The sequence below is a fragment of the Chelonia mydas genome, chromosome 6 (assembly GCF_015237465.2).
Source record: "Chelonia mydas isolate rCheMyd1 chromosome 6, rCheMyd1.pri.v2, whole genome shotgun sequence".
NCBI classification, from domain to species: Eukaryota; Metazoa; Chordata; order Testudines; family Cheloniidae; genus Chelonia; species Chelonia mydas.
This window is the reverse complement of record NC_051246.2, coordinates 105439329-105453711: the sequence shown is the minus strand read 5'-3', so window position 1 is coordinate 105453711 and position 14383 is coordinate 105439329. Positions and strand designations below refer to the sequence as shown.

At 43.2% G+C, this 14383-nt stretch overlaps 1 long non-coding RNA gene across 2 annotated transcripts in view; it reads left to right on the top strand.

The window, feature by feature from the left end:
* Positions 1-14383, top strand: part of LOC122466384 — an 87494-nt gene that overhangs the window by 49318 nt on the left and 23793 nt on the right. The window contains exon 1 of one of the 2 annotated variants that reach the window (XR_006291820.1): positions 6014-6222. The exons of the other annotated variant lie outside the window; for it this stretch is intronic. This is a non-coding gene — a long non-coding RNA (uncharacterized LOC122466384). Of the gene's footprint in view, positions 1-6013; positions 6223-14383 lie in introns of those variants that run through there. 2 annotated transcript variants of the gene reach the window in all.

Below are 14383 nucleotides of genomic sequence, written 5' to 3'. Positions count from 1 at the left end.
TCTTCCTGGTCCTTTGATCTGACTATGCCACAACCCTCTATAAAGCCCTTCACTGTCTTCTCTTTATTAGAGCATCAAATTTAAACTTCTGAATAGCAATCTTTGCCTTGAAAGCCCTTCATAACTCTGTCCCTACCTATGCGGTAGACCTGATCTCCTGTCATGTTGCTGCATTAGCCATGCCAGTCCCCATTTGTTTCCTTCTCAAATCTGCATCTTCATGTATTTTTTCCAAGCTCCCCTCCTCAAACCAGCTTGATAAACTACAATCTCCTCCTCATCAGCGTTCCACCTAGCACCCCAATACCACTACTACTTCCAGGATGCCAACAAGAAGTGAATTTTATAAAGCCACAATTCCCTCTAGTTTTCCCAGAGCTCCCTGCCTCCTTCTATTTAATAGGGTGGCTTTGGGCAGAGACACTAGTTTTTGTTTCCGGTTCAGCACCAAGAGCATTGTCAGTGTTGCTAAACAGTACACTACAGTAATAAAGATACAGGTGCATTATGGGAGGGTTTCACTAGCCAGTGGTGTAATGCTGCACAGAAAGCAGTAGGGAAGGGAAGAAACCCTAATGCTACTGGCAAAACTGTTTTATGCCCAGAATCCTAAGATTTGATTACCTTTATTTTAGCCTGCATACAGACAAATGTTCATTTTTTGTAGCAGAGCTGGTTGGAAAACAACTCATTTCAAAAATTTTCATGAAGGATCTTATTTTCTGCAGGTTTCACAAAGGAAAGGGATATTTCTGTAACTTTTCATGAAAATTTGTAGTGACATTTTTGATTTTTGAACATTTTTGTTTTTGCATTTTTAAAATGTTTTTCACCACTTCTTTCCCTCCCCTCCATCTTTTCTCTTTACTCCCTTTTTGCTATTTTGCCACTGGAGATTGGGAAGGGGAGGAGGAAAGGAAAAAAACAAAAACTCAACATAATTGTTTTCCTTATGTTTAAAAAAAATATTTTTTTTAAAAAAATGAACATTTTGAAAAAAGACCATTTTTCAATTATAATGTTAGTGTGCAAAATTTCAACCAGTTCCAGTGGTTAGATATGTCCTTGCACAATACTGTTATCCAACCACTTTCCTTGTATGGACACATGCAATGCCTTTTACCTTGACTAAGCAGGTCCAGGTGTACCTTAGGCTCTCCTTAGGGTAGGAAAAGTTCTTGGTTAGGTCAAGGACACTTAACACACCCTGACCTAATCTCAACTCGTGTGTGTGTGTATGGGTGCACACACGCACAAATAACCTTTAGAGTTTAATGAATTCTCTGGAGTGCATGCATATGGGATAAACTGAGGTCCATGTGAGCTGTGGGTTCTTATTGGCTAGAAGGACCTGGGAACAGTCTGAGATGGTACATTGTTGCAAGTAAATTCTAATACAGGGTGGAACCTTAGTCTAGACACAGAGCTAGGAAGAAGAGCAGTGTGAGGGTTAATTTGGGGAAGATGGGGCATTCTCTGGAACTTGGGTAAATTGCTCCTTACTCTGTGAGCTCTCAGTTATGTTCAGTGAAAGTGGAGCATTTTGTGTACATCATCTAAACATGTGCTTTGTAAGTGTTCAGTACACAACACTGGTCATAAAATTTTCTGGCCTGGGAATCCCCAGAAGAGGGGAATTGAGTGTGGAGCTGTGCTAAGAACAGAGCAGTAACCCCTTACCTGTGTATCACTGGGGGAACAGTTCTGTTTCATGGCAAGCTTTGAGAGTGCTGGGTGGAGCACTGCCCTAGAAGACCCAGGTTTTAGTGCTGGCTCTATCTGAGTCAGATCAGAGTTTTTCATCCCAGATCGTTCTGAATCTACAAGAGCAGGGACTTAAACCAGAGTCTTCCAGACCAGCACCCTAACCACCAGTCTCTAGACTTTGAGAGTCAGTCTTGCTCTCTCCAAAAACATGTCAGTGAAGACTTTGTCAAAACTGAAACATCTTGGCTTCAACAAAACAGCTTATTTTGATGAAATCTAATTCAGCTGAAAATATTCTGACCTGTTCTAGTGTGGATTTACTTCAAGACTCTACATACTGCGCTATCTTATTTTCTAAAGCTAGGGGATAAGCTTTGTAGGATTCAACTAAATGGCAGGCTTTGGTTCAGGCCCATCTTTAATTAAACTATACATTGTATTGCATCCAGCCATCTGTCCAACATAAGGGCCCATGGCAAGGCTATCTGTTTGGGACTGAGAGGGAGAAGATCCTATGCATTGCTACACCAGTATAAAAAAGAGTTTCTACTTCAGTTCTTGTTTTGCTCCTAACAGTTGTGAGCCCATGGGATGTAAGCAGCTGATTTAAAATGTTATTCACACTCCTTCCAACACTGCAGCACTCCCCCAAACACGTGTCTCTAGAGAGCTGTAAGGGCAGCCACATGCCCTCTCCTAAACTGCTTCCAAACTACATTTTTAACAAAGCTGCAGCAAGCTTTTAACCCTGAATAAGCCTGGTAAACAAAGCTCGCACAAGTCTTGGATACCTCTCACTATTGACTCCTAGAGCAACGTATTGGTAGTAACAAGCCAAGCCAAATGTGATGCCCACATGTGCTTCTTCCCTTCCCACCACTGTCCAATCTCCACACAAACATGCACTGGGATAAGGAGGCTCATCTAAGTGTTGTGAGTGGGAGAAGCTTAGAGAGCTAGGCTTTTGAAAAGTGTGAGAGGGAAGGCACAGAGCTTGCTCACCAGATAGCAGGTGCTGGAATAATTTGTATAGGGGGGGTGCTGAAAGCCATTAGACAAAACTACAAACCCAGTAAATGATGGAAACCACTTCAAACCAGGGGGTGCTGCTGTACCCCCAGCACCCATAGTTCCAGCACATATGCCAGGTAGGTTTGTTTGGATTTGACAAATTCTGGTTGTCACTTGAAAACCAGAACCTCTCTTCTGAAACCCCTTTAATTCCAGGTCTGGGTAGGAAGCTTTCAGTTCAGGATTGTATCCAAAACTGAAATGCACCTTTTTTATTTAGTTCCATTTAAGAATAGGGCCAAAATCTTAAGGTTTTTGCCATCTTCAGTGAAACTCTCCTGAGAGCATCTCATAAGATTTCAGTGCTATTAAAAGCAACCCCTTGGCATTGCATCAGCCTGAAACCCCAATGACAAAACCTAATCAGGATCTGATTGGGGCCTCTTTCCCCCTCCTTTCACCGGGCTGGGGTGAGCTAGTTTGGGTCAAAGAGATCCCACTCCAAACCTTCACCTGAAAATGGCATTTTTCAAGGTTTGAAAACTTTTCTGCCATTCCTTCCACCTCACTTTTCATTCTTGTGCTGCTCTGCACCTCCAGGTTTTAGCTGGGACAGAGCACAGAAATGCAGCTAGGGCAAGAGGAGGGGCCTGTTGTATTAATTTAGATGGTATAAATGGGCCCCAAAATCAAACGTGTTAACAAGACCCACTTACTGTTCAACATCAAATACTTTTAAACAAGATTCTGATGTTGATAATACAGAGACTGCTTAGTACCATGGCAAACACACCACTAAAAATCTTTTTTTACCTTTTATTAGAGATGCAGACAAGGAGAAACAGTTGAAGCATCTGAAAGTATTAAATTTTCATTTTAACAACACCCCTTGTTCCCTTTAGCTTGACAGTCTTCAGAAGGGAAACCCCCTTGTTTGACAGTCTTTTAGATCAGGGGTTCTCAGGACAAATTTTTTGGTGGCCGCTCTCACACTTTTTCCTAAAATACTTAGTTAGCTTTAGGAAAAACAAATAAATATGCACATATACACGTCCAAATCATTGTAATTTATTTAATGCTAGCTAGTAAGTCTGCTGTGAAAAGTGATACCTGTATGTTTGTTAATATCACTTTTCACAAACTTACTCTGCCCTGGCAAGCCTGGGGACACATTAAGCCCTGGATGGGGGGCCGGGGAGGCAGTGGGGGGCTAGAGCTTGAATCCTCACCACCAGAGCCTGGGGCCTGCTGCCGCACAGCTGGAGCCTGGGACTGGAGCCCAAAGGCCAGTGGTCAGAGCCTGCCACCCCGCCACCTCAGGGCTGAACCCGCTCCCGGGAAGGTGGGGAACTCACTGGGTGCCTGCTCCTCCAGCATTGTGCCCCAGGTGTCTCCAGAGAGGGGCAGGGCCCAATCCCAGCTGGTGGCCCCAGCAACTAACACCAAGGTGGGGCATCCAGGAGCAACAGGGAGGGGGAAAGGGAGGGGTGCTATTTTGCGCCCCCCACCCTCCCACCCCAAGCCCAGGAGGCTGTGGCTGAAAGAAAAGCCTCTGGTGGCCACATTTGAGAAACACTGTTTTAGATGGTATTAAAGACGGTAATAACTGTCCTCTTGAGGACAAGAGAAGTTAGTTAAGATGGGCTGGAGCTGTTGCCTTTGCTGCTGCTGTTAAAATCTGATCACGTTTCCTTTAAGACAAAACAAGACAAACTCATACAAAAGGGGAGAAAAAAAGAACCCCAAAGATAGAAAATGCTGCTTCTGTCTCTCATATAGACTCAATTGCAACCTCACTGCTGGAAAAACACAGGCACAGCATATGGTCTTAACAGCCACTTTGACACCTGGCAATCTTATACCATCAATGGGCTGTTTAGGGCATTGTATTTAGCTGCCTCTTTCTGGTCGCAGGTTTACAGCAGTAATGCAGAATATAGAGTCTTGAATCTTGTCCGGTTAAGCCAGACTCTTCTTAAATAGAAGGAAAAAGCAGAGAGATAAGAAAGAGAAGAAATAAAGGGGGGGAGCAGGGAGAGAGGCAATGACAAAGTCTCACATCCCAGATAGTATTCAGGATTTAGCCAGAACCTGCAGAGGTGATGATATCATCTGGCTACCTCTTTCTGGCCTGGTCTGGTCAGGACATCTTTCAGGCTTAGGATGAAGAAGGTCTGGAATCCTAGGAGATGATGGAGGTGGCAGTCGTGATGGTGATGCTCACCCCAGTAGCCAATTTTTCTCCCAAAGTCTGTTACTTTAAGGACCTCAAAAGGAGTGATGGGTAGGGTTGTCAGGTGTCCAGTTTTTGACTGGAATGCCTGGTTGAAAAAGGACCCTGGCGGCTCTGGTCAGCACCACTGACCAGGCTGGTAAAAGTCTGGTTGTCAGGGCTGGCAGGCTCCCTACCTGGCTCTCTGCGGCTCCCCGCAGCTCCCCAGAATCGGCGACATGTCCTCGGCTCCTAGGCGGAAGTGCAGCCAGGGTGGCTCCACGTGCTGCCCCCACCCAGAGCGGTGGCTCCATAGCTCCCATTGGCTGGGAACCATGGCCAATGGGAGCTGTGGGGTCGGTGCCTGTGGGCGGAGGCAGCGCACAGAGCTGCCTAGCCACACCTCTGCCTAGGAGCTGAGGGACATGTGACCAATTCTTGGAAGCCCCCCGAGGTAAGTGCCACCCGGAGCCTGCACCCCTCACCCTTTCCTATACCCAAACTCCCTCCCAGAGCCTGCACCCTCTCCTGCACGCAAACTCCCTTCCAAAGCCCGCACCCCAACTCCCTGCCCAAGCCCAGAGGCCCTCCCCCTTGAACCCTTATTTCTGGCCCCACCCCAGAGCCCGCATTCCCAGCCCAGAGCCTGTATCCCCTCTCATACCCCAGCCCCCTTCCTCAGCCCAGAGCCACCTCCCACACTCTGAAACCCTTGGCTCCACCCCCTAGCCCAAAGCCCCCTCTTACACCCCAAACCTGTCATCCTTGGACCGCCCCAGAGCCTCCTCCTGAACCCCTCATTTATGGCCCCACCCCAAAGCCCACATCCCCAGTCAGAGCCCGAACCCCTGTCCTAGCCCAGTGAAAATGAGCGAGTGAGTGAGGGTAGGGAAGAGTGAGTGACAGGGGGCAGGGTCTCAGAGAAGGGGTGGGGCAGGGCACGGGCTGGGGTGAAGCAAGGGTGTTTGGTTTTGTGTGATTAGAAAGTTGGCAACCCCAGTGATGGGTGGAATACCCTGTCCTCTCATTATTTTTTCAAGATAATGCCACAAAATGAGCCTAATAGAGTTTACCTTCCTGTTGGTTTCACCATAGAAAAAGATAATAGACAACAGCAATGTGCAAGAACAGCCCTTTCTGTAGGCATATCCTCCTGTAGTACCCATTCCCTTTTCCTTAGGGAACTTTTTCCCAACATGCCCTTCTAGCCCTTTAAATTTAGCAGAGATAAGCAGCTGCAGGCCCAAGGTAGCCATTTTGAAGCTGGCTTAGTACTATATCTTCCATAGCTGGTAAGTGCTGTTCATAACTCTTGCTATATTTTCCTTTGTTTTTCCTCCTCTCTTATTTCTAAGGAGATTTTACATGCCGACAATTGTCTTCCCCCCTCTTTATGTTCCTAATTGCTTTGGTTTGTGCTCACAAATTCTGCTCTTCTCCCCACACGTGAATGAAACAGTTTAGTGGGTTGCTGCTTTTATCCATGAGCCACAGGTGGAAGATTGAGGGGAATTAATAAAGAAACCAGACAGCAGGTTTAGCAGGGTGACCTAGGCAGCCTACACTGACTTCTCAGATTCAGAATGCATACAGTGCTTTTGTAGGAAAATATATGTTGTGGTGTATCTAGGTCTGAAACTGAGATTTGTTTTCCTGTGCATTACAGCTTTCAGTATGTCTGTCTAAAGGGACAGAGGTCATTATGTTTTCATAGCGTGGTGCTGTCTGTTATTGAGGGGAGATGCTATGCTCTCACATAAACCATACTTTGGTTCTCATCTCCTTAATATAATATTTGTCATCTTAGACTGAAAGTCGCTCTTTGTGTTTGTAAAAAAATGTAACCTTCATGCCCCTACATGTGAATTATTTTTAAACATTTTTCTATTTTAGATTTTTTTTTCCTTTTATTCATTGGCATTTTTCTACCTAATTCTTCATCCTTTTACATTCCTAAAGAAAAATCACCTCACCTCTTTGTTTCCTATGCTATCAGCTAGTTGCTTCTGAAATGGGAACACCGGCTAAGGTGACTGTTACTACTTTTCAGATTACATAAAGATACTCCTCTATCACAGCTGTTGGCCATATGATCAGCCTTTGTTTGAGGAAGCCCTTTTTGGTTTCATTGTGTAAATCTGCACTCACCCAAAACCTGCCCTCATGCTGTTATGTGTTCATATAAAAATGATATTTTTGTTATGAATGAAGCATAGATGTTTTTAAAAAAGGAGGACTGTGGCCAAAAATGTTTTCCTCTTTTTCTGGATTGTGCTGGTTCTAATACGAGTGGTTAACATCTTTCAACTCTTTAAATGATTGAACTAAACAGGAAAATATACATTGAGTTTTAAATGTTCATTAGGGCAAGAAAAGATGGTCTTGAGTTTAAAGAGTACCATGGGTTCTGGTGCCGGTTACTAACCTCTTCATACCTCTGTTTGCCCATCTGTAAAAGGCCAGTAGTAATTAATATCTGTCACACAGGCAGTATTGTGAGGCTTAGTTCTCTTTGTGTTTGTAAATTGCCTTCAGATCCTCAGAGTGCCATCCTGGAAGTGCAAAGGGTGGTGGTTGTTAACTTTTCCTGGATTTTGCAGCTCTTCTGAAGAAGTGGCTTTTGGCTGGACTGAAAATTCTATAACTCCATAAAGGTGGTGGTGGTGAGCCTGAAACGAGTGTGTTTTACCATTAAGAAGGCTATCAAACTCTTTTTTTTTATTTTAAATGCTTCCATGTCCTCCTTGAAAGAACAATTTTAGGAGCTGTATTGGCAGTAATGGTGAAATAAAACATGTCATCACTTATTCAGGTTGGAATGGGTATGAGAATGCCTGCCCTTGGTATCCAGTGGCATCCATGTAGGCATTTAGTGCCTGTCACAGAAGCTCACATGCTGTTGACTAGGTCAGTGGGCACCATTTTGTGTGGCTGATAATATAGCAGCCAGTAGTTAAGATGTCTGTGGATTGGTAGACAAATGACATAGTGAATATTACCATGGTTGTTCTCTTCTCTTTCGAGATAGGAAGGAATTACTTATATTACATCAGCATGGGGGCAATGAAAGCAATAAGTCAATTGATGAATGAAGGTCTCTGGGCTTGTAATAAAAGTGGCTGTGCTGCCATCCCCAAGCCCTTCTCACAGTCAATGCAGAGGGGAAATCCGTGTGAAGAATATATAAGGGAGAAATATGTCAGGGGTTAAGTCCTGAAGACTCTCTGTTTGCAGAACTCTTATTGACTTAAATCGGGGATTCGTGCATGGAGGGACTGAAGAATCAGGTCCCAGGATTGTGTGTATTAAGGGGAGAAAAAGAGAATTAATTTAAAAATAAAACTTACTGCAGGCTGATGAGATTCTATTACATCTGAGTTGATTTTCTCCTTAGTGATACAGAGTTGGCCTATTGGCTAAGTCCTGGTCATGGCTGACTTGGACAAACCTAAAACCTTTTGACAGGGTTTGAATCTCTCTTTCTCTAAAATCATGACAAAAGGAAAGTATTTATTACCAGGAAGGCTGCACCCTCAGGCTAGAACTAGTCATCTTTGATTTGACTTCTAACTGAAGTTGCTGAATTAAATGCAGTTTAGTTTTTATCTATTTGCATGGAAGGTTTCCAGATAAAACAACTGTTTTAGTGACCTTTGCACTTGTATCATGTTAATTAGGTTTGAAAACTCATATATTGTTTTCATAAGGTATTACATTTTCTGTAATTCAATTAAGCAAAAAATAAGGATGCACGGCAATAATATTTATTATTAATACCAGATTCGAAAGGCTTACAACATGTGAAATTGAAGGTTAGGGCCTTGAAGACAGCCTCAACTTCAAAACAATGTCAAATAGCCCAGGCTTTCAGCAAGTCGTTACTACAGGCATTTAAAGAAAAGCATTGATAGAGTGAAAAACAGTCCCACTGAGCAACATGGGCTTCTGGTTCCATTTGAAACTGGGTAGTTTCTGAGGCTCTTACTGCTGTGTTCTTATTCAGACAATAAGAACAATAACTGCAGAAAATCTCTAGGGATCTAATACTGTCCTGTGTAGCACAGGTGTGCTTTGGTCAGGGAAAGGGAGGGCTATGAAAATGGCCCAGGGGAACATCTTTCTTTATCCACCAACATACCAGCTGAGAAAATCGGTCAAGATTCCTGCCTAGCATACCAGAGACAATTATGTGGGGCACCAGTGAGGGTACCAAAGACCCCAAGATGATGTGATCTGTCATCTGGGGATGTGATCTGACCGCCTCGCATGGCTGCTACAGCATGCATTATGGGGGAGACAAGCTTTTCCTTTTAAAGAAATCTCAACATGTGTCCTAATGTCCTTCGGTTATCCTGCTGGCAAAACAGCACTGGCAGCTTGCTAGTAGCTGGTGTCACTCCTTCATCCCTTGTAAGGACTGCACCAAGTGCAAGATTTTGCCTTAGGGCTGTATTTAAAATGTGCTTTGATTAAAATAGAGACTGTAGCTTTGTGTGGCTCTGAGAACACTAAGATCAGAGTTAGGATAGCTAATGCTGCATTTGAAAACCAATCATAGGCACTGCTCTTGGTTGTGCTTTACAACTTTTCAAACGTGGTTGAAGCTACCAAGACTACAGCATGGTTTCAGTATCCCATGTGGACAGGGCTGTGGTGTCTTAGATCTACAGGCAGTGTGGCCATCATGCTAACAGAAACTGCTATAGACTACCCATCTAGCTCCGTTTCAGAATGTGGTAGTAACATGGTCTGTAATTGTGTTGGCTAGGGAACAAAAAAAAAAGTTTACCAGGCTTACCAGTTTCTCCATTGTTAAGGTAAAGAGTTAAAATAAATAATCCTTCCAAGAAAATAATTGCAACATAATTATTCCAGTTTTTGACCGTGTAATAAACAATGATTCTGAGGCAGCAAGGGCAGCTAATTGTGTCTTGGGTATGCTACAGTAAAAGTGGATTCAGCGTGCTTTTCAAGCAGAACGTTCTGAAGTATGTCTAGTGCATGCACATCAATCAGCCAGAACTAATCTAATGGTAAACATATACTGTAAAATCAGAACCACCACTTGGATCCTCTTAACTTTAATTAAAACCCTACGAGAGATTTTTAAACATTGAATGAGATTAATTATCAAATGCACTTCATGTAACAACGTTGTTTGTAATCTTGAGCCATGCCCTTTAACACTGTGCATAAGTATCCATAACAGAACAGTTCTTCAGGCTTGTGCAATAGTCTCATGAAGTGTTGCTGATGATGTTATTTTGCAAAGAAAGGATATTATTTTTAACTGCTTGTTATAAATATGGTTTTACTACTCTTGAGTGCAGGTGACTGGTCAAAATGTATTTTACAGAGTATACTTCTCTATGCATTTACCACTGGATTCTGATCACAGCCACCACACCCTCCCCACCACCACCATGTGTGTAGGAGAAAAATTCTAAATAGCAGTTACATTTTAAGGCATAGCATCAGCCTCTAAGCACAATAATTGTCCCAGGATATTGCGGTTCTGAAAAAGGCATGTCTATGAGCCTGAGCTTGAAGATTCACATAAAGGAGCATGGTTTAATTCTGATTAACTACCCCAGTCTCTAAGGTTCACCTCAAAGTCACTTTCATGTCCCCCTCTCTGAGTTCCCCCAACCCTCCTTGCAAAATCTCTTCCCACATCCCCCTCCTTCACACTTTCTCTGCTCCCCCTCCAAGGTCCCCCGGTATACCAGTGGTAGTGGCCAGAGACTTCTGCCTGCAGATAAGGAGTACAGTAGGCAGAATGCCTTTGGGAGCCCTGTGGGAGGATGCACTGAGGAGCAGTGCTTTGACTTTCCATGTAAAGGTGCAGCTTGTTCTCTCCTCATCACCATGCAGTCCTGGCTTCACCAGGCACTGTACTGCTGCAGGTCTTGTGCTCTCCACACCCTATGCAGGTGCCTGCTCTAGCGAATGTGTTTTTCATGTCCTCTCCCTCACTGTCCTGTGCACAGGGGCAAGCCCTGCAATCTCCAGCATGTCCAAGGTCACCCATCACTAATTCTACCTAAGCAGCAACAAATGGAGCAACCATGTTCTTTGTTTCACGTCCTTAATAAAACTGAAAATATCTCAGTGAAGTTTTCTTTTCATTCAAAACTTCCCATTTGGCCACAGCGGATCTTTACAGGTTTCCTAATAAAAACATTCAATGACCTTGTTTCACTTGGGTTATCAAAAGGCTCTCTTTGCAGTTAATTTTTTGACAGGTGATGGCATTTTAGATCTCTTTTTGGTATGGGGATGGTGTATAAATAAGTAAGTTTTTGGGTGCATCCTAAGCATCAACTACTGGCAAAGGTCGACGAGCAATTTTTCACTCAACACAGCCCATTATATTTTCCATATGCTGGATTTAATTATTATAGGGGTTTTGATTTTGTGCTTGCATCTTGTATTTTACATAATAATTAGTTTGTGTCTGAAAACAGGATGATACATGAGAAGAATTAGCAGCAGCACCCCCCAGAAAGTAGGGCAGCAACAGCATGAGTTTTGGAGACCGTCTATGAGAGCGCTCTTTTATTTTCTTTCAGGGCAGCAACCTTGGGTTGCATTTGCTGCCTCACAGCTAGTACCAATGTACAGGATGCACAATGTAGCTATATCCTGGATTGTGTCCTCTTGCTTTTTGGAAGAAAGTATTTCCTAAAGTGATACCAAGTGAAGGATCTGGTTGAATTATTCATTGCAAATACATGATGTGATGAACATCCTTTATGTCTTTTTGAAAATCATTTACAAAGAGATTCTGGCCCAGATCATGGGCTGTGCTGTACCAGCTTTGCACCTCGCTGTCACCACAAAGTGGATTTCAAGCCAGCCATACAAGGATCATTCAAGTACAAGGGGATGCTTGGATAGCATAGAACCACCTTTGTGGCTCCTATGTCACAAACTTTTTCTGCAGCTGTTAGATGGGGTGTGGCATGGGAGTTCTTGCACCCTAAGGATCCCCAGCTCCATTAATGATCCCTTAGGGCTACTGGTATCGGCCATAATTTGAAATGACCCTAAGGTTCTGGCCGATTTAATTTTGCAAAGTTATTCTCTATTCATAATTGTCTAGTGCATGCAAACTAATTTCAGCCTCCAGGCTGTTCACAAACTGCTCAGTTCTGTGTTGTTCATGACCTGTAAATGGCTATCCTAGGTCACGAGATATTATTTCTCCCCCGTTGGGTGGCAAACAGGTTAAACAGGAGAATGCCAAATAACAAATACTTTTGTGCATAGTTACAAGTATTGACTGTGTGACTCTTTCCTCAGTGATGACAGACGAAGGGATTGTAAAATTGCACCAGAGCTGACACCCTCTCATAAGCCATTGTTCAGCAACACATTCTGGATGCTAGAGGGATAAAATATTCAGCAGACTAGAGAAATCCTTTTGTTACATGCCAAAGATAGGAGACCTGTTCCCTGTACATGTGGGTAAAAATCCAAAAGAACAAAAATTTCGTTCTTGAATTCCTTCTGGGCTCTCTCCTCCGCCCCCCGCCCCCCCCCCGCTCCCAGCATGTAGTTAAGAATTACTTTAATCAAATGCTTCTAAAAGGAAGTAGGCAGTCTAACTGTTTGCCTGAGGATCCATAAGGCATATGATAGTGACCGGTTAAAAAAAAGTATTTTCCACATGCCAGGACCAAGATTCAAAAATTCTGGAATCTTCCATGTGCTTTTTGAAAGGCCTGGTAAGGCATCAGAATTATATGCACTGTAAGCTCTTCAAAACCATGAAACCTTAGATAGATGCATTTATTGTACAGCATTTTGTTGTGTGTTTTGATTGCAAATGAGTATCTAGAGCAGTTTTCATTTTGGTGCATATCAAATTAGGTAACAAAATATAATCTACTGAAAATCACTTCGGGTCAAATTCTCTCCCCAGTTACATGCACACATCTCCCATTAACTGTAGTGTATCATCTGGCCCCCTGTCATCACTGTCCATTCTTAGCAACATGGCAAGTGTGTGTGTGTGTGTGTTTGTGGGCGCACGCACTTAGGACAATGCTTCTTAAAATCATGCATAGGACATGGCAAGTATATTACTGGTCTTGGGTTTGCTTTCTTTTCTTTTGCTCTCACCTATGGCAGATCCTAAGCAACGGGACTTTGCAGTGGCTGGGGGCTGGTTTGCGGGTGAGTGAGAGAATGGAATATCCCTCACCCCCCCCAAAAAAGCCTCCAAGTGGCTAGAGAACTATTTGCAGGCCATTACTACAGCCACAGCACTGTGGCCTCCTCAGCTTCTGTGTCTTTCCTGAACAAGTGGGAAGGGTTTGACTAGTGGGTCATCCACTGGCCATGGCCCTTTACCTCCTCCAATCCCTGGAGCTCTCTTTAGTGCCACACTGGGTGGAGATCTTGCAGAGTCCAGTCATACACTGCATAGAGAGTTAGGACCCCGAGTGTGGTGGACCCTCCACATCCTACACCCACCTTTGTACAGCAGAACTGTAGTGGTTGAGGTGGATTCACAGCCTTCTATTGCCTTTACTTAGGCTGTGAATTCTTATGAAGACTTAACTCAGTGGGTAACCCATGAAAATTGGAAGCACCTCATAGACTGTTCATGCTAACCAGCACTAAATATTTGCACCCATTTCATGGTGCTAAATAACAAAAATGGAAGAGATCTGCATATAGACTGTTAGTGAGTAAAGAACTCCAAGCTCAGGTTTAAGTATTTGTGGACGGATATGCAATAAATTCATGATTATCTGAACTGCTTGGTCAATGCCAAATATGTTGAGATAATCAGTCCGTGGAACCCAGGATGTCAAAAAGGGAAGTTCACATAACTGGGTTTCTTCATTACTAGCTTAGCAAAGATTCGTTGAACACCTACCACTGTATATCTTTGCAAGCTTATAAATAAGTTGTATTCCATCTGGCGATGATTCATGCACCCAAGTAGCTGTAAATGACCCTGAATCTATCTCTATAATGAACTTCAAGTTCTGGGGGGGTTATTTTAGATCTGAAATCTGTGTCCAAATTTTCTGGCTTGAGCCCATCTGTAATTACAATGAGTTGGCAAAAACAGTGCTATCATATTAGTCTGTTTTCCTCCCCATATCCGTTTTTAGAAATAAACAACCACTATTTTGGAGTAAAACTACCTTTATGTTTCAGAGGAATATCAACTGTCCAGACATATGATAAACCATAGTGTTAGGAGGTGGAGAATATGAATACCACTCATCTATTATATGTAAAATCAGTTTGTGTCCAACAGTTTTAAATGCACGTCATTCCTATTTAGTATCTTGATGGGATTTGCTAAATCCATCTGTTCTAAAGATGTATTGTATTAAGCACAAAATAAAACACCAAAGCAAGCACCAGCTGCAGTTATTAATGAGCAGATAGGCTGCTGAAACCCACTTACTCTAGCTTACTAGATACTTT